Source organism: Panthera leo, chromosome C1 (genome assembly GCF_018350215.1).
Source record: "Panthera leo isolate Ple1 chromosome C1, P.leo_Ple1_pat1.1, whole genome shotgun sequence".
Lineage (NCBI taxonomy): Eukaryota > Metazoa > Chordata > Mammalia > Carnivora > Felidae > Panthera > Panthera leo.
Window position 1 is genome coordinate 82,221,273 of NC_056686.1, and position 21,164 is coordinate 82,242,436.

A 21,164-nucleotide genomic window follows, 5' to 3' on the forward strand; every position below is an offset into this window, starting at 1 on the left:
CCTTTTAATATTAAGGTATAAAGGTATATTATAGCTTCTAATGACTAAACATCCTGAATTTTAAATAAGCTATACCTAAAATTTACAAGTTTGTAGTTTTTCATTACTAGTCTCTAGAAAAATCCTAGGCCTTTCTTTTCTTTCTTTCTTTTCTTTCTTTCTTTCTTTCTTTCTTTCTTTCTTTCTTTCCTTTTTTCTTTCCTCTCATTCAATTTTCATAAATATATTGCTTTAATTAAATATGATCAGATCCTGATAATGTTTTCAAGTTTGGATGACAGGTTTCTATAGTACATGTCATATATTCAGTTTCCAGTCATAAATCTGAGGAACTCTGAGAGTATGAACTCTTTTTATAAGTATGGTATTTTCCAAACAGCAAGTAAAGCTTTTCATAGGGAAATAAGAATATATTATGAGTCTTAGCTAATATCTATATAGCTCTGTGACAGTCTTCTCCACAGTATCCAACAGGCTATACCAGTCAGCTGTCAAACACCTTCCGGAAATCAAGGTACACGTCAGCAATTCCTCACACTTTTGAGAGGGATATAGAATGGTTTGGGTTTGGGTTCTGATTTGCCATTATCTGGGTCCAAATCCCAGCTCAACGATCTACTAGCCTTGCCTGTTTTCTCACTTGTAAAGTAGGGTTATCAGTAGACTTCACAGGTTGCTCTAAGGGTTACATGAAATAACAGCTCAGTAGGTGGTATTTAGTAAGAGCCAAGAGAAAGTTAACAATTATTACCTGTTACCTAGAAATACATCAGAATGAAATTAGGTATGTTTGGCATGAATTGCTCAGATTGAGTTTTCATTTCCCTCCTTACCTGTTCATGCACATTGGTTCAGACAAACAAATCCTGCTTCCAAAGGAACACTGTTTACTTTTCTGTTTTTACAATAATATATATATATATATACATGTATATATATATATAAAATTATGAGTTTAATATTTTCTAGGGGACCACATTCAACTCTGACATTCAGAAGTTTTCACACGTCACACTTCTCTTTGGTAAAATCAATGCATTTTCAAGGTTTTGCCATTTCCGCTGGGTGTGATGGTTTCTCAGAGATGACCAGTAGCTGTATTTTGATCACATTTCTCAGGATGCCATTTGTCTGGGGCTGGAGACTTGAATTTGAAGTGGCTAAGTACCACCTGACTAAACTAATTTATAAAGAGCTAGAGCTTCAATTCTCATGTAGTGATTTTTGTTTTCTCTCTCCAGATTGAGATTATTCATTTTAGTGGAGAAAATGGAAACAAAAGAGGAGTTGAGTAGCTCTGCCAACTTTGTTGTCACCTGTAAACATTTTAAAATTGCAAATTAACTTTTGTAAGAAATGGCCTAATTACCACAACTTTCATTTGGTAGCTCTAAAGAATCAATATTTACTGATGAGATCGATATCATCCATAATTTACTGTTCTTTCCAACTCGAAATGTGTACATATTGGCATCTTCCTTACATTCTATGTCAGATGAAGCATCCATTTCTTTCCAAGGCAACACATTTGGGAGAAAATGCCCTTAATATAAAGATGTGCTTCCAGATGCCTGTAGTAGTGATCAGATATATACCTTTTTTTTTTTTTTTTAATGAATTGGGTTGTCTTTTTTTTTTTTTTTAATGTTTATTTATTTATTTTTGAGAGAGAGAACACAAGGAAGGTAGGGGCAGAAAGACAGAGGGAGACACAGAATCTGAAGCAGGCTCCAGGCTCTGAGCTATCAGCACAGAGCTTGATGCAGGGCTCAAACTCACAAACTGTGAGATCATGACCTGAGCTGAAGTTGGAGGCTTAACTGGCTAAGCCACCCAGGTGCCCCATTGATGATTTGGGTTAAGTCTTGAAATACTGCCACACTTTCCTCTTCTAATGCACTATTCTCAACTTACAGCAATTAATTACCACTCAGGTTATATTGTTTCAACCCATATTCTAAACATATTTGGCATAACAAATGAAAACTTCAAAATACATTCTGATGTTGACTGGTGGTATAATTCTTGTCTGCACAGTTGTGTTCTGCCTTGGATGGTCGTCTGACTTTATATACTCACTACACTGAACTCTCTTCTAAGACAACATCGGGGCTCTCCACACCACACCCAACCCCTGCCACTTCCTTACCTCATCCTACCATAGCTCTGGCATTTTACATTTGTGACACTCAATAAAAACTAAACAGTGAATAAAATTGAAATCACTTTTCTGGACATTTTTCTTTGGCTCAAGAATGTGAGGTCAGGAATGCTCCAGGAACTTCCAGAAAGAAACATATAGGAGTACATACAGGAAATATACAAGCATTGTAAGCTGGGGGAGGGTCCCCACATACAGAGCTAGGGTACTTTCAGATACCACTTGTAGGTTTGCTTTTGGTTCTATACAGACCCTCAAACACCAAAGCTTGCATAAGGACTGTTTGAACAGAAGCTTTGCCTGGATAGTAATGAAGATGCTCTAACATCCTTGGTAGGTATATCTAGGGATTTGCTTGCCATTAAGTACAAATCAGTCATTGCCTGGTACCCTGAACAGTAATGGCCACTAGAAGCCAATAGATCACTTAACATAGAAGAATCTAGAGTTGATTCAAATACCTAGCTTCTGCATAGATGTCTGCTTTTATATGAAATTGAGGTGACTTAAGAGAGGAAGAAAGCATCAAAAGTTTGGCTGGGCACAGAGCCAGACATCCACACACATCTAGACAGACACTGCAGCTGCTAAAGGGGAGGCCCAACGCCGGGGAGAACAAAGCAGTCTGTGGGAGACCAATGGAGACCTTGGGATCCAGGCTTCTCCCCATGCTCTTCTCCATTACTCTCTGGCTCTCTTTATCTCAAACACTTTCAAAGACATAAATCAGCAGACCAGAAGGACTGAGCTCATTAAGGCAATTGGTGGGGAAAATTTATGCATATAAATAAATACATGAATTCATAACCCAAACTGGATTTGTTGTATAGGTGCTAAAAGTCAAGTAATCCAAACTAAAGGGATGGAACAGAAGGAAGAAGAGATGAGCCCATGACCTTTGTCAGTAAACAGAGAGTGCTGTATGTGGTGAGGATCAGCTCAGTTGCCAGTATAGCAATGCATCTAACACTCTTGATGCTGGTGGTGAAGGGCTTGAGGAAAGGGGATGATATGCTTGCAAAAACATTGATTTATCCTGAGTCCACTGAATACAAGTGAACAAGCAGGTGTCATGTTATTCCTAGTACAATCGACTGCCACAGGTCATTGCAAGGGAGGTGGAAAGTTCAACATTCTTGCCCAAAGATTAATAGAATCTTAATCTACTATCTGTCAACTCGGAACCAAATCTAAAGCCTTAGAACCAATGATCTTCTGCACCAGATAATAAGTGGAACCAGTGAAGTGTAGTAGGCAAATGTGCAAGTTTTGTGAACACACAGACCTGGGCTAGAATGTGGCCTCTGCTCGCATGGCTTACTAGCATGGGAACTTAAACAACTTTCCTAACCTGCCTAAGTCTTACTTTTCTCAACAGGAAAAAGAAACAAATGATTCAAACCCTATATGAACTGTTGAAAGAATTAAAGCCTTCAAAACAGTATTACGCAACAGCCAGCTGAAAGTAGCTTGCTTTTATTATCATCATCTTAGTTATTAATTCTACATTTCTTTGGGCAAGTCAAGAACCGACCCTAACAGTTCTCTCTGTTTTACAAGATGAGCACACACATCATTGAATGGTAGAAGCAGAACTCAGCCTGGCTGTGCATTCAGTGGGTGCAGTTTAGGGATATCACGACCACCCCCTGCCCGCCCCCGGGATACGAGACTGATCCCAATGCCAAGACATGGGATGATTCTGTAAGATAAAGTTCACTGGAACAAAGGAATTCTTGAAGTGGAAATGTATAAGAAAGCTTTTAAACTAAGCAATCATTTTTATGACCATGGCACAGAGTTAAATAATGAGGAGAAAGTAGATTCTGTGTCCCACAGAATTTGAAGCACCCTCATTGGCACAATTGTACGTGGATGATGTTATTTTTCTTCATAGCCATTAGAGTCTGGTAAGGGCAGGAGAAGGGGATTCATATTTTATAAACTTCACAGTATGTATATTAATGAGTAATAAGTGTTTCTTAGTCCGGTTAACAGGTTTTTACATTCTTCAAGTAAAAAAATACTTGAAATTCACTGTATTAAGTTCTGCTGAGCCTAGAAATGCTAAAAGAAGAGGGAAAGAAGTGATTTGGTACAGAGTTATAGATCTGATTTCGGTGTGTGGAAATTTATATATATTTGGTTTTTTGTGCTGATTCTGATAACCTGCCATAAAACTTTTGTTAATGCTAAGAGGAAAGACATAGCTAATGCTATAAATTCACTTAGATATCTCTGCCTTACATATTTTGGTAGCAAATTAAATTTATCACTTCATTATCCCTTCCTGGCAGTTGGAAGTTGTAGACTTTAATGGAAGGTGCCAGGGTTGTTAATAGAATCTTCTCGTCACAGATGAAGGAAATGTAAAAGCAAAACTCACAAAGATTTGATGGGATTTATGCTAAAAGACAACAGCTCCCAAAAGCACAAAGAATGAAGCCTATGCCCTATCAGGGAATGGAATTATCTAGCAGATTCTGTAACTCTTTTACCACCATAAATAAAAATGTAGCAATTTTCACAAGTGATCACTTGGCCACAGCCATTGCCTATAGATTGGAATTAATGAGGACATTAACATAAAACTTATACTGTTTTCATCCCTCCAGACACAGTTCATCTGTCCCTTTCTAACTGCTCCTGATCCGCCAGGTTGAGATGGACACTTGTTCCTTTCTGTTTCTTTAACTCTGATATCATAACAGCAGTTATGTTGAGATAAGGTATAGTTAAGTGGTTAAAGGCACAGTTTTTGCAATAAACCGAATGGGGTTTGCATGCTGTTTCCAGTACAATAACTACAATAAATCTCATTAAGCCTCAGTTTCTACCTTTGTAAAATGGGGATATAAATATACATATACACATACACATATATACACACATACATATAAGCATAAATAATTATGTAAGGCATTAAAAAAGTTTAGTAATATTATTTTTTCAATTGACCTTCCCTCAATGATGAAGGTATTATCTCTATCTCAATCTCAATTATCTATTATCTATTATCTATCACAATGTCTGGGCACTCAACAGATACTCCTTATTTGATGAATGAATACATGTATATTTAAATGAATAAAATTCAAACTCAAAAGTTTTTGAGCTAGGCATAGATATGTAAAATAAATTCTAATTAGAACCAAAAATCAAATCTGTCACAAAAATTATGTGAGTTTGGAAAAGACATGTGATATTTGTTTCCAGCCATAATTTTATAGAGATGCATCTTAGGTAAGCAGAAACTTGAAGGAGAAAAACACCAGAATCAAAATATAGTTTTAAACTCTTTACAACTTTGCAACAGTAATGCCTCATAAAATGAACAAAATTCATTCCTAGTGAAAGGAAATTCAACCTCAAGAGTTTTGTCTTTATTTCTATAAATGTAAATTTGTTATCCAATAATAATAGAGCTATTGCAGGACAAAATGTCAATGAATATAATATATTAAAGCATTCCAAATGTATTTGACTTAAGATTTCCAGACAAATGCCCCACTGGGTTTGTTTGTGTAAGGGTGGGTAGGACAGTAGGGCAAAAGAGCCCAGCCCTGCATGTAACACCCTATCAGCAATCAATTTAAGGTTCTGTTCTGGGAGCTGTGGCCTCAGGCAAGGCTAGCTTTTGTTAACAGAGGCTGCAGGCACTGGCTGATCTTACAAAGCAAAGAGAATTGAAATCCCACCAAAGGACCTAATCAAATTTTCCCTCTAAGAAGCAGCTTCTCATTTACATTGTGCTGCCTCATCCCTTACCTATGTCACTCCTCAAGAAGCCAGATGTTCCCCTTCTTCATTTCTAGGCTCCAGCCAGTCTCCCTGATGAGCAAGGCCTAAACTATTCCAATTCCACACCTAGCTGCTGGCAAGTTGGCAGAGGAAAATACATTTGTTTATGCCCCCAGCCATCCATTTTCTTTAAGCTGGTTTCCAGCCAAGATTTGTATCAAGGTACCAGTTATTCTTTTCTAGTGGTTAAATTCATAAGGTTTTTAGTTCCCAAAGGCTACCTGATTAAAAGTAATTTGGACGTAAAAAATGTCTTTAGTATTTCTTATATATTGTCTTACTTTGTCCCTAAAAGTACTGCTGAATGCTTATCCTCTCCTTTCTGTCAGTTAGTTGTTTGTTTTAAAAGCAATTAATTTAATTGATTTATGTGGGTATACATACACAGTACAATGCACAGATTGTAACCATACAGTTGGAGGAATTTGGACAAATAAATTTATCCATGAAACCATCACTCACTCAAGGTATAGGACATTTCTACCACTCGAGAAAATGCCCTTGTGCCTTCTTCCAATCCATTTCTACTTATTACTGTTGTGATTTCTAATGATATAGATTTTTTTTCTCCTACACTTAAACTCCACATAAATGGCATGATTTAGTAAGTATTCTTTTGTGTCTGGCACCCTTCCCTTAACATACTGTTTTTAAAATTCATCTATCTCAAATGTTATGGAAATGTGTTCTTATTTCTCTTGGATAAATACCTGAGAATGGAATTGTTGGGTTTTATAAGAAAATGAAGAGTTTTTCCAAGTGCTGGTAGCATTTTATACTCCCACTGGCAAAGTACAAGAGTTCTAGTTGCTCCATATTCTTGCCAGCATTTGATGTTGTCAATCTTTTTATTTTTAGCCATATAGAGGCTGAGGTGGTATCTCACTATGGTGTCTTGCTGTACTTCCTCATGTCACTTAAGCATTTTTCTCTGTTTTTCCTTACTCAAGTTTGTCAGTTCTTATCTTATGCTACCCTTCACTTAGGAGAATATTGTTCCTAGTCAAATGCCAGGATACTCATAAACTATGATGATGTGCAAGGCCACCTGTGTGATGGAATGTAAGTTGGGGACTACAAAAGATGCATCTATCAAAACATTTCCTTAACCCACTCCTGCTAAGCTTCCTTCAGGTTTCCCAGAAGGGACAGAATGGATCACCATCAACACAGCACCACAGTTAGGTTTATCAGAATCTCGGTGAATTAAGTAAACAGTTGTTTGCTCAATTTTGGTGCCAGAGGGATAAAGGAGAGATAAAGGGGAGAAAGTGGGGCTATATAATGTCAATCCCTGGACTCTCCTCTGTTTCCCTTATTCAACTGCCACCTTCTCTAGGCTTTGACTCCTACCTAACCAGTTAATGCATTCCTCTTAGTGCAAGGAAATTATCCTTGAAGCTCATTAGGATCAAGTGCATCTCTCATTAATTGATTCAAAGTGAAAAAAAGGCCACCACGTTTCATGTAATTTAGGCTAAATAAAATTTTAAAACAGTGCAAATCAATTGAACTGTCCTTTCATGTTGCATCCTTCAACCGCTGAATATTCTATATGGCATTTCACAGAAATATGATTTGATTTGAGAACATCTGCAGCAGTCTGGAACACATTTTCCCCTGTACTTGACTTTTAGCTCATTATAGCTCTCAGATGTTCTCTCAGCAATCCTGTGACATATTGGAGTGTTGCTGAACAAACATCAGTGAAGCCGATGTCTTGAGTAGTGTCAATCTCAGTTGAAAATGTTTCAGCTTTCATAGCATCAACACTAGAAGAATTTAATTAACCCGCTGAAACTTTCAAAATGATAGTTAATGCATGTAAGAAATAAGAAATCAGAAAAGTGGGAGAGAGGGGATAAGCGCTTAACCTCCCACAAGCTGATGCCTGCCACCTTCAGCCTGTGCTCAGGCAGCTCATGATGAGCCTGGTTGCTCTGTGCAGCCTCCCACATTTTGCCATGAAACCTCTGACTTGCTCTATTGCCCCTATGGAGATGGAGAAGGTGGAGGTGGCACCTGCTGCTGCCATACTCCCCTGGTCCCCAAACAAGGTCAGCTTCCAGCCTCTAATCAGCTCCCATCCAGCTGCTCTCATGTTTTTAGTAGGTGGGGCTGGGAGACCAAGGTCAGAAAAGCGCTGTTGGCAGTGACACGGTTTTTTGCCCACTGCTGCTATTACATTAAGGAAGCAGCTGGTGAGATAATGTATGCCAAAGTGCTTTGTAAATTATAAAGTGCTTATATAATTGTCATGGATAATCACTACTGTTGTTTTATTCCTAGGTTGCAGGAAGAGCACCGAGCAGGGCTATTGCGTGGCAAAGTCTACCAGAAAGCTGAATAGATGGGTGTGTAATGTCCAGGGGGAGATCTTTGGTGACAGTACAAATCTGGAAGATGACAACAAGGAGAGTAAAATTGGCTTCATGGGTCTGATGAGCATATATTGTACCATGACAGCCATGAATAGGGTAAATACTAGTATTTAAGGGCCATAAAAATAGGAGGGGGTCCTAAAAATCAAGTCCAAGAATGTTCTCTCCACACACAGAAATGTTATCTACCCCCAGGACTTTGCCGTGTTATCTCCCTTAGCCTGAGGTATTCTTCCTACACTTACTAGATCTTAACTTTCAGATTAGTCTGGAAACCATTCTTTTTTTTTTTTTAATTTTTTTTTTCAACGTTTTTTATTTATTTTTGGGACAGAGAGAGACAGAGCATGAACGGGGGAGGGGCAGAGAGAGAGGGAGACACAGAATCGGAAACAGGCTCCAGGCTCCGAGCCATCAGCCCAGAGCCCGACGCGGGGCTCGAACTCACAGACCGCGAGATCGTGACCTGGCTGAAGTCGGATGCTTAACCGACTGCGCCACCCAGGCGCCCCTGGAAACCATTCTTAAACACCCCATCATCCCTGCTATTCTGTGCATATCTCTCTATCACTATAATTATCACTACATTATAAATAACTCTTTAATTGTCTAATTCCACACTAGTCTGCGATCCTTTTGAGGGAGGGCAGTTATGTTATTATTAATATTTGCCTCTATAATGCCTGGTGCCTATTAGGTGCTAACAATTGTTTGCTTGATAAAAGGTAAAGGAGAAACCAGGAGAAAAGAGTATTCAAAAAACCAAACAAGAAATTTCAAATATGAAGGAGTAGTCAATTGCTGAATAAAATAAGACCTAATAAAGACTGGGAAATTACTGGAGTTGGTGATAACCAAAGCACTAATAACTTCAGCAAGAGCAGTTTTAGTGATGTGGGGAATGGGGATGGGTAGATATCTAATTTTGATGGGTTGAAAATAAAGCAACTAAGGAATGAGAAACAGTGAGCGGAAATGATGCCTTCTAGGACCCAACCTTCTTTTCAGAAGAAATTTTTACTCTGTTGCTTATTTTTCTCTACAATCCAATGAGATATATATTATTACCCCAAGTTTTGGGATGCGGAAATGGTGGCTAAGAGAAAGTATGTAAGTTGCCCAAGTTCCTTACTACTAACAAGAAAGAAGTTATGGGTAAGGTACACACTATGCTCTGTCTCTTCAGTTGGATTAGGCCAACTTCATTTAAAATGAGGTACAATGCAAGAATAAATGTTTTCACCGTATGGTTTAGAAAGAAAGTTCTCCGGTGTCATCAGGCACTTTGCCGAGAAACTGGATGCAGAGTGATGATATGGAAAATGGCATTATGGAATTAGCTGTCTGCATGTGGGACCACGTGCAGAAAAGGAAGTGAAAATCACTAAAGATGAACATTTCCATTTTACAACTTTTCAGAGGGTTAACTCTGTAGCCATCAGTCCCTCTGGTGGCAGGTACAAGTCATTTGGAACTCTGTGTAATCCTTACCAGCTGATAGTACTGCAGTGATAACCAACTCCCAAATCTCAGAGACTGCACACAATCAAAGTTGGTCTCTCACTCACAAAAAGTCTGCTATCTCTGGATGTCCTACATGGTATCTCAGCAATCTACCCGTCCATTTTATCCGTTTACATTGCCACCTTCTCAACATAACACCTCAGCATTCACTGTGGCAAAGTAAGGGAATATTGGGGAATCGAATGCCAGCTTAAATGTTTCTACCCAGAATCACATACTATACTTCACTCACATTGTCTTGACTAAAGCGAGTCATCTAGTCACATGGAACATCCAAGAGGCAAGGAGATTTGCTTCTCCTATGGAGCCATTAGTGAACACCACTAATGCCCACCACCAACACGAAACACATGAACAGAGTAGGACAATATAAGGCAGGATTTTTCTATATCTCAATAAAGACTGTATTTGACAGTACTGAAATGCTCTTTCCCTAGGACGTCTGGATTACTACAAATGCTATATGTTTACTTTCATTAGTTTCACTTAGGATCTACATTAAATGAAAGAAAGACTCGGTAATATTCAGGTTCTGAAAGATGGCTAGCCTGATGGGTGACATTCTACAGCTCAGTTGGACTGGGTGCATGCAGAAACTAACTGCCAGAAGAGGATCTAGAGAAGGTTCTATAGTTTGAGGTGAAATGGGATAAAATGGATAAGCAGGTAAGATAAGCAAAATGTTTTAAGGATGTATGGCAACAAATCTTCAAAAGGCACAATCTTGACTGGGTTTTCTGTGAACAATCTATAGCACACCAGCTAGCAGGTAAGAGGGGCTGGGAATGAGGTCTTCAGGGCATTACCATCAATGAGGCAACACCACAAATAGCGCCTGAAGCTGAAATCCAAAGGGTTTTTTGAGTAGCGTTATCACGTTTCTCCTTGCAAGCTGTAGTCACATCTCAAACACATTTCTAGGGGTCACCTGTGACCATGAAGTGCAGACTATTAAAGGGTATGAATTTGAGACACATATAAGATCACTTTCTGATATCTATACAGCAAAAAATGTTAAAAAATTTAGAAATAAAGTGATTAACTAGATCAATATGGGCAACCTAACAGTGATCACATTTCTAAGAAAAAGAGGGACGGGATGGAGATTTCATCTAGGTCTATAAACTGATTTGGCTAACCATGAGACTGGCAATTATTCAGTGCAATTAAAGATATCTTGGCCTATCCTTCCTAGGCTTCTAGGGTGTTGGTAAAGCTGTTCAATAGCAGTTATGATCCATATAATTTGAAAGCTAAAAAAGCAAACTAATCATGGTTTGTTTTATTTAAAATTTTTTTTGGTAAGCAGATCCTTTTTTTTTTAATTTCAAAAAGTAGGCATTTAATTTTTTTTCCTCAAGTCTTAGATTAGGACATATTGGCATAAAGCCGAACATAATTAGAATTTCTGTTGACTCTTTACCTTATCAAAATGACTCCTTGACCCCTTTAATTAGCAGAAAATTATATCTTTTATCTAATGCTTCCTTTATTCAAGTGGGCAGATGAGCTTAAACAGAGATAGAACAAACATATATATTTTTTCCCTCGGGGAGAATCTCAAGGGCAGAGCTCAGAATTACAGAGAGATATTTTGCCTCACTCCATAAAACCAGGATTAGGAACAAAGCTAACTGGTTTGCAATAAATGGACACTGTTTTTCTAGAGTTCTTAGGAGGGAGGGTAGGTGGGCAGTTCAAGGAGTATTTGAATTTAAATTTTATCTTACATGCTTACAGTAATGCTTTCTTTATAAATCCTCAATCCCCCACCTAGAACAAGAAAAATCCTAATTTTTTTTTTCCTGGCTTACCAGTAACATCAAAATTAATGTGGGTAGGTTGTGTTGAAGGATGAAAAGTAATTTTACAGAATTTCTACGTGTAAAATTAATATTGATAAGGTGCATTCTGATTTAAGTAGTATATTTGGTGCAGTGTGAGAAATTATACTTAACCGCTTACTTTCATGAAAGTGACAAAAGGAATAATTACATTTGTGCCTGGCAATTAGATATCTGTTTATGAATAAGGAGAAATAGGAAATCATACTTTTAAAAAGCATGATGGGTGAAGGCAAAGCTTGGAGGGATGCTAGCAAAACAGTAATTTTTTAAATTTGCATTTTATTTCAGGCATACAATGGTGTATTTCAATGAGGCAGCAGCAGTGTTTACAAAAATTGTAAAGTTCAAGGCTACCCAAATTCCTAGACCAGGGAAGGTGTCAATGCTCTACACTTGGGAAGTGGGAAGCCATATTCTGCAACATCTTGTCCTGTGTCCATGCTGATGCAGGCATTGCCACTTGATCACACACCTCTGCTGGACTTGGCTTTGGACCATAATCTTTTTCTACATATTGCTGCTGGAAACTACTACCAACTGTTTAAAGATGTCCTGTGATATAGACCCACTTACCCTTGAGATGGGAGAGAGACCAAGCTGGGAAGGCTTATAGTGGCACAAACTATTTTGGTTATAAGCAATGCAAAACTACCTCATTGTATAACATGAGACAGTCCTACCAGCACCTTCCCTAATGCCTCATTTAAAATGTTGGCATTGTTACTCTGGTTTGACAACAGTTAATAGGCTCCTCCCTTCTACCTATTTTAGGACCAAGGATGGACCGCTCATGCCAGTTTACTGGTCAAACCCCAAATTAACAAATTCATTTCCATTCTACCTAGAAAGTGAACACTTCTGAATTATTTAGAAGGTTTTTTTTTTTTTTTTTTTTTTTTTTTTTTTTTTTTGCAAAAAGAGTGCTTCAAAGGATAAAGGTGCTAGCTTTTTACCAGCTCAACCAAAACTAAGCTAGTAAAATCACATTATCAGTAGAAGGTCGAGAGAAAGTATAAAAACAATGTGTTAAGTATCACATATACAAATTACCCTAATACTTCTATATCTCTACCTATGTTCTATCTATGTATCTATGTGTCTATGCATTTATCCATCATCTAGTTTAGAATTAACTAAAACACTGAGTAGCATGTGCTGAATGTCTGCTTTCTACGTGCTATAAACTTTACATATGATTTCTAATCCTCACAAAGCATCCTGAAATTGATATCATTATCTTAACTTTGCCATACAGGAATAGAAGATTGTGTGATCATGTAGCTGGCACCAGTTCACCCAGTAGTAAGACGTTGAGCCTGGATTCAAACCTAGACCTGCTAGACTCTAACACATTGCTTTTACAATAGCATGCTGACTTCTTTGTGGGATCATTAAACCTTAATGAGATGATTAGACACTCAGAACTACAAGATCTTATTCAAGATTTTTTGCTTCTAAGTAGGAATAATCACCATTTATAAACAGGGGTCTACCCTATTTTTTTTTTTTTTTTAGTTTATTTGTTTATTTTTTGAGGTGGGGGGAGGAATGGCAGAGCCAGAGGGAGACAGAGAGGATCCCAAGCAGGCTCCACACTGTCAGTGCAGAGCCTGATGTTAGGCTCAAACCCACGAACCCTGAGATCATGATCTGAGCTAAAATCCAGAGTTGGAAACTTAACTGACTGAACCACCCAGGCTCCCCTGTCTGCCCTATTCTTAAAGTATACTTGGCATTTCAGCATTTTACTTAAGATACTACTCAAACTATCTGATGATATTTAGAGATGTAGATAAGTTCTCATAATACCTACACAGTAGACTCTGATTTGGTAATTTTGGAAAATTTGAACTTTCAGGAACTGGTGCTTTGTTTTTTTGTTTTTGTTTTTTTGCCATGTGCTATGAAGTGAGCTGAATCAGTAAAAACATTTAGCCTCATGCAATCTTGCTACAATCATAGAAAGTGATCTCAATAATACTGCTTCCTATTTCAATCATTACCCAAGCAACTGACAGAAATGTAAAATGTCATCTGGAACTTTTCTAACAATATGAAGTACCCACTGGCAGCCTCAAAAGGAATAACCACAGGGACAAAGCTGCAATGGGAGAAAATAACATGGGCAAGAACCACAGGGCCATAAGACGAACTTGAAGGAAAATGACTTTCTTCTCCCTCACTCCTTTTCTGGGCTAGCTCTAAAGTGATATTAGAGAAAAGAGCAAACAAACAAACAAACAAAAAACAAAAAACAAACAAAAAAACCCAGTTATCATAGATGGATGAGAGTTAGTTGCAAGAGCCTACAGATAGGTCCTCACCATGGACTTTTTATTTTAAGATTTCCATACAGTTGTTGATGAAATTAAATTATTTCATGTTATTTGGGCTTACATTTTTAAAGTAGTACATACATTTATTCTTGTCACAAGTTGCTTATGAAATATAAATGAAATATAAATATCATGAATATGCTCTCTCATTCTGTGACTTGAATTTCCATTTACTTAATTGTGTCTTTTGATGACCAGAAGTTGATTTTGATGAACTTTAAGTTGTCAAATTTTTTTTGTTGGTTAGTGCTTTTTGCATTCTATCGAAGAAATCTTTCCTTATCCCAAGGTTATGAGCAAATTTACTTATGTTTTCTTTAACATTTTTATACTTCTATATCTATGATATATTTAAAATTACTTTTGTGTCCTGTGTGAGAAAAATATGAGGTTCCATTAATTTTAGCACCATTTATTGAAAGGACTTTCCTTTCTCCATTGAATTGTTTGGCACCTTTGTGAAAAGTCAGTTGAGTATATATGTGTGGGTCTATTTCTGGATTTTCTGTCTGTTCCATCAATCTATTTATCTATCCTGACACTCAAACATGCTTGTTTGATTACTGTAGATTTATAGAAAAACTTGAAGACAGTTCAAATCCTCCAAATTTGTTCTTTTTCTACACTGTTGTGGTTATTCTAGCTCCTTTAAATACAATGTAAATTTTAGAAACAACTTCTAAAATTTAATAGTCTATAAAAACATGTGTTGGGATTTTGATTGGGATTGTGATATATCTACAGATTAATTTGGAGAAAACATTATCTCTCCATTGATTTTTTTCATTAACTTCTCTCAGGACTCCCTTATAGTTCTCAGTGTATGGATACTGCATACATTTTAATTTGTCGCTAAGTATTTTGTGGTTTTAAATGCTATTGTAAATGAAATTTTAAAATTTAATTTTCTGATTTTTCATTATTTTAATTGTTCATCTATAAATACAAATCACTTTTGTATACTATATTTGTATCATGAAAATTTCCTAAGTTCATTTATTGATTTTAATAGTGTTTTTATATATTTGTTGGGATTTTTGATGTATACAATATTACCATCTGCAAATGACAATTTTAGTAGGTTTCCAATCTGGATGCCATTTATTTGTTTTTATATCTTTAGACATTAGTTTGGACCTCTGGTACAATACTGGGTAGAAGTGTGAGAACATGCCTGGTTCTGGATCTTAGAAGAAAAATTTATTTAGTCACAATTTAAATATGACATGTATTGTAGGATTTTTTGTACATTCCCTTTATCAGACTGAGGACAGACATTTCCTTCTATTATTAGGTTGCTTAGGGCTTTTAGTATGAGTGGATGCTGGATTTTGTCAAATGCTTTTTTGCATCTATGGACCTGTACCCCAAATATATACAGAACTCCTAAAATTCAGTTAAAAATAAACCCAATTTTTAAACAGGCAAAAGATTTGAATAGGTACTTTGCAGAAAAGATATATGGATGGCCAGCAAGAACATGGAGAAGTGTTTAATATCATTGGTTTTCAGGGAGATGGAAATTCAAATCACAAGGAAATCCCAATCAATGTACATGTACTAAAAGGCTCCAACTAAAAAGATGGAGCATACCCAATGTTGGCTGGAATGTGAAGGAACTGAAACACCCATCCACAGTTGGCAGGAGTATAAAATGGTAGAACCACTTTGAAATCTGTTGGCAAGTTTCTTACAAAGCTTATACATCACTTTATAACCCAGGTACTACACTCCTACATATCAGTCAAGGGAAATGAGAACAGTTATGCCTGAATGCTTATTTTAGACATATTTATAATACTGGAAAAGTGGAAACAGCTCAACTGTAAATTTGAATGAATAACCAAATTATGATATATTTATTCAATAGAATATTATTCACCAATAAAAAGAGATGAGTTACTTAACACCCACAACAACATGGATGATTTTCCAAACCACTGTGCTGGAAATAACCACATATACAAAAACACGTATTCTTAGGAATTCGAATTAGATGATGCTACAGGATAGGAACCAACTAATCTATGATGATATAAACTAAATTGTGTTTACTTCTCTTAGGAGAGGATGGAGAGATAATGATTGGGAAGGGGCAGAAGGGACTCTTCTGAGATGCTGGCAGTGTTCAATATCTTGACAGAAGTGAGGATTCTGTGGATGTGTGCACTTGTCAAAACTCATCAAATGGTTCATTTAAGACCGGTGCATTTTTCTTTATGCAAATTATATCTCAAAGCATGAAAGAGTAAACAGCATGGAAGACATAAAACTTTTAAAGTTGTAAGTAGGGAGATACTGCTCTCCTCTTCCAAGACTGTTGTTATTAGGCCTTTTGTAATGGTCATGCTCATGACATCATACGTTCCTTTTGAACACTTCTTTGTTCTCTGTGTTGAATAGCATGGCAGAAACAAATAAACAGATAGTTAGATATTTACATATAAACACTACAACCAGATAGCAGTAGTTTTATAAAATCATATCACTTGTGACTTTAAAATAACATGAGAATGATATATCTGGTCATATGGATGCACATAGTTTGATTTCTTTCATCAAAATAAAGCCTTGTTTTAGGAGATGCTATGCAAGCACATTGACAGTTTTTCTGATTTAACCCTAATGAAAGCTTTTTAATGTGAACATATTATGTTTAATTATTAACATCACATGATAATATCATGTTTTAATACCTACTGAAAGTAATTTGGCACTTTACAGTTTCCTTCTAAAATCACTGCTATTCTTGAAAGGGACTGGCTGGAATTTTGATTATAAATTTGCTTTCTTTTTTCCTTCCAAATAAGGACACTGCAGATAGTTTGTGCAAATTAATTCTATAAGCATGTAGCACTGTGCTAGGTTCTTGAAAATTCATGTATAAATATGACATGATCTCCGTTTTCAAGACGCTCACAATGACCTCAGTGATTGACAAGAAGACCTATAGCCAGAAGACAATATAATAAATGCAATACCAGTTACACAAACAAGAACAGAGAAATGAGGGACTCAATTTTCCCAGAGAGAGAAGAAGAGGGTCATAGATGACTTCAAAAGGAAGTGATATTTAAGATACATCTTAAAATAAATGTGTGATTGATCAATATATTCTTTCAGCAGTCCAGCTACCATGCCATCACTCCCACATGGTAGATGTTGTGTCAGTCACTGGCACACAGTGTGTGATTTAAGCCCTCAAGAAGCTTTGAGTCTAGGTACATTTTGCTATGCCAAGAAGGAATAAAATTTGCTCACCTGCCTACCTCGTTCCTCTCTGATTTCTTCCATCTCATTTTACGAAACTGGACTCATACACGAAATAGAACTTTAAGTTCAAAGTTACTTTTTACAAATTCATTTCATTTCTGATGTGATGGGAAAAGCAATGGCTCAGTAAGTCAAATGACTACTAATTTTTAATGCTACCACTTAGCTGTTTTCTTACAGCATTCATTTATCATTCATTTACTTATTCAAGCAGCATTTACAGAGCCCTTACTGTGTATCAGTGGGTGTCCAAGGAATTGGGAAGTGAGCTTGCTGTCTACTAGAGGAAAAAGACATTCGAACATTCACATGCTGGGTGATACTTGTTGCAACTAAGGATGAAGAAGAGAAGGAGAAATTAATTCTGATGTAAAGATCAAAGAATAACTCAAAGAGAAGGGGTGCTTGAGAATTTCTCTTCACTGAATGGGAAAGACATTCCAGGTGTAGGGAACAGAAAGTAAAAATGCATGCAGACCCCAATCAGTCAGTAGTTTTGGCCTGTGCTAGTCCCTTTCAAGGGCTCTTGCATAGGAATCCTGTTCCCATCCCAAGCATAAAACAGTAAAGACATTTCCTTCCATGCTTTTTGGTTGCAAAACTTTCTGTTCTAATATTGGGGCATCCAATTTCTCTTATATTTCCCAAGCAAATAATCTCAAAATAACTGTGATTTGCCACACCTAAAAATTCTAAATACTAATAATTTATTTTCTGCTATCACTAAAATATATATACTTTGCTCCAATTATAAAGAAAAATTGTGAGTAAAGTTATAATTGCAGTTATATTCTCAATTAAATACTCTTCACAATCCCTTAACTAAAATCCTTGGGGCCAAATATATCTCAGAATTTAGAACTGGTTTTCTGGGGGCTTCAGCAAAGTAAAATGTGTGATACCCCAAGCATTATGTGGGGTAGCAACTTGGAATCAAACACATTGGTCTCCCTGTAGTAAACATTTAAATGTTCACTCTAAGAGGAATAAATAAAAATTATAAATAGCCTCACATCAGTTTAGGTCATGTTTGCTGCCAAATGAGTTGTGTGAAACATTTGGTTTCAGCACTTTTTGGATTTCAGAATTGCTAATGAGGGACTGTGGACTTACATTGTGGTTATCTTCATTTCATAGTTTTAGAAAGAGTTTGGAAGAGCTTAATTAACTTGTCCAAGTTACCTACCTAGCTAGGTAACAAAACATCATGTAAACCTATCAGTCTCACTCTGGACTCTGCTAGTAACCTCTGCCCTGTGGGTGGTAAGCATTCACTTCACTTTTACTGAGTTGCCTAGGTTTTCACCAGGGAGAAGAAGGCATTAAGATAACTGAGAATAAATAACCGGATACTCTGCTGCCGAGACCCTTCCTTTCTGATGTCCCTGTGAATAGTCTCTGCCTCCTTATCCTCACAGATTTCCTCATTGTTGATCGTCTGCACGGACTGGGAATGTTATGTCTTTGTTGGCAAAGTATCTCTATCCTCACAATTCTTCTTGCTTCCTTACATGTCTTTGGCCTACCTGCTGCACTAATTCCCTGCCCCCGTCTCCGCATCAAGGTACTTTCCACCACCAGCCACTCAGAGCTCAGTGTACCGCTTCTCTGGATTTCGTCATCTATTTCACTTCTCTTCCAGCTCAAAATCATTTATTCCTGGCTTTCTCCATCAACAGCAGCTTGCATTGCACTCACTGCTAACCTCTCCATCTCTAAGGATATTCTGTTGCTATTCTCTCCTTTATTAGTTTTGGCAGTGTGGATCCTTAGGTCCCTCCATCAGAATCACAACATCACAATGCAGGTTCCTTCCTGGACCCACTTCTGACTAACTGAATCAGCATCTCTGGGAGCAGGGCCAGAGAATGTACATTTTTCCTAAATATGCCCCATGGTTTTTAAGCCCCAGCAGCCTGAGATCAACTGCTCTGTGGTGCGGCAGAGCCAGTGGCTGCTCTTTGTATGGGGTTTGTTCTCACGTTTGCAGGTACAGATTTATACAAGTGGCACCATAAGACCAGAGCAAACTATAAATGCCTGACTTTTTGCCTTTCCAAAGCCACCCGAAGAAACATTGCTTGGGAAGTTTAATAAATTAATAAGTGAGGTATGCAAAGGGAGAGTATATTAAATATACTAATTACTTAAAAGATAACATGGCTAATTTGGCCAAATCCTTGTTTCCATAGCTAACGTCTCATTTTCTCTCCATCTTCAAACACTGTATTGTAATTGGTTTCTTCTAAATTTCTACTCTAATTTATTCTAGCCTGACCTCCGAGTGAAAGATTAAGTAGAGTAACAATTGTACTTTCCAAACAAATCTTTCCTGTAAGAAGCCAGCTCTTTCTAACAGGCTCTTCTCAAAAGGGTCTACATCATCTCTGGTTGTCCCTGTAACATGAAAACACTATAGGGAGCAGCATGCTATTCTTCAGCTAGTGAGAGAGCAATATGAGTTGTTTTCAAAGACACACACACACACACACACACACACACACACACACACCAGAAACACTACGAGGAACAATTAGGAAGCCACCTGTACCTTGGATCTAGCGCACTTTGATGCACTGTTAGGGACGTTACGTTAAAGGACCATCACCTATTGTTTTAGTCATGTCAGCACACATAGGGGAATCCAGGAGCAAAGATCTATTGCCAGACCAACTGCTAGTTCTTCAACTTAGAGTTGAGAAATGAATCACTAATATAATCACACAAGCAAAATCTATGTGAAAAAAATCTTATTTTAAATGATAATGCTGAAAATTATACTTACGATTTTGATGAAGGCTGGGCTTACCAAAATAAAGTCGGAATCTAGTTTCAAACTGTCAGAAAATCAATTTCCACTTATGTCATTGACACAAGTGTCTCCATCATTATTCATCTTTTATTTGAATATGTAAGTTTTGAAATGGGTGTGGAAGTCCCTTCAAGACAAAACGGCCCGGTGCAATATAATTGCTAACATTTCAACTCACATAGTGACCATTCAAATTTGAGACAATGCTTTTATGAATGGTCATAAACTATCAAAATTATCATGTCAGAGCCAATTTACTTGAGATATTTACATTGAATGAGTGTAAACTTATTTGTGAAAAAAAAAAAGGTTTTTTCGTTATGAACAACCTTCAGACGTTGATGGTCACTGATAAAGCAAGAACACTCACTGTCTAAATACTGCAGACTCAGTTTATGATAATATGATTAGCTACATTAATAATGATGCTTAGGCACAGTCTTGCTAATTACAATATTATAAATATTAATGTCACCCACCCTTTTTTCTGTTTGATTGCCACTCATGAAGTCATTCATCACGATATTTTCCAGGAATCTACACTGTAAGATTTTATTTCTTTCTCCTTTTTGTTTTTCATTACTGGACTTGTAATCATGCACATTATTTTTTAAGAAGTCCTTATTTTTAGCTACCTTGGAGGACAGTGATATTTTCTATTAAAACTAGCCAAATGTAAGTCAGTTATATGATGTTTCTCTTATTCTTTCAGAGCCCCTAACCCTGCCACCCAAGGCAGAGTACCCAGGGTTTTTGTTTTCCATTCTTTTTCATGTGACCTGTTTCAAGTTAAGATTCATTTGAATTATTAAATGCTTCCTTAAAGAATCTTTTTATACTTGCCTTTCTTTTTTTTTTTAAAGTTAATTATTGATGTAGTGACAAGCTGAAAAGACTAAGAATTAAAATTTTTTCCTCCCCTCATTCAGGACTCAAGAAATGTCTTCTGACAATGATTGTCTATTTAGAATAATACAAAGGAAATACAAAGGCAAAATGCTGAATGTTGTTTTAGAAAAGATTTGCTAA

At 36.9% G+C, this 21,164-nt stretch overlaps 1 protein-coding gene across 1 annotated transcript in view; it reads right to left on the bottom strand.

Annotated features, from left to right (window-relative positions):
* Nucleotides 1–21,164, bottom strand: part of DPYD (dihydropyrimidine dehydrogenase) — an 858,821-nt gene that overhangs the window by 103,206 nt on the left and 734,451 nt on the right. The gene's annotated exons all lie outside the window — the stretch shown is intronic.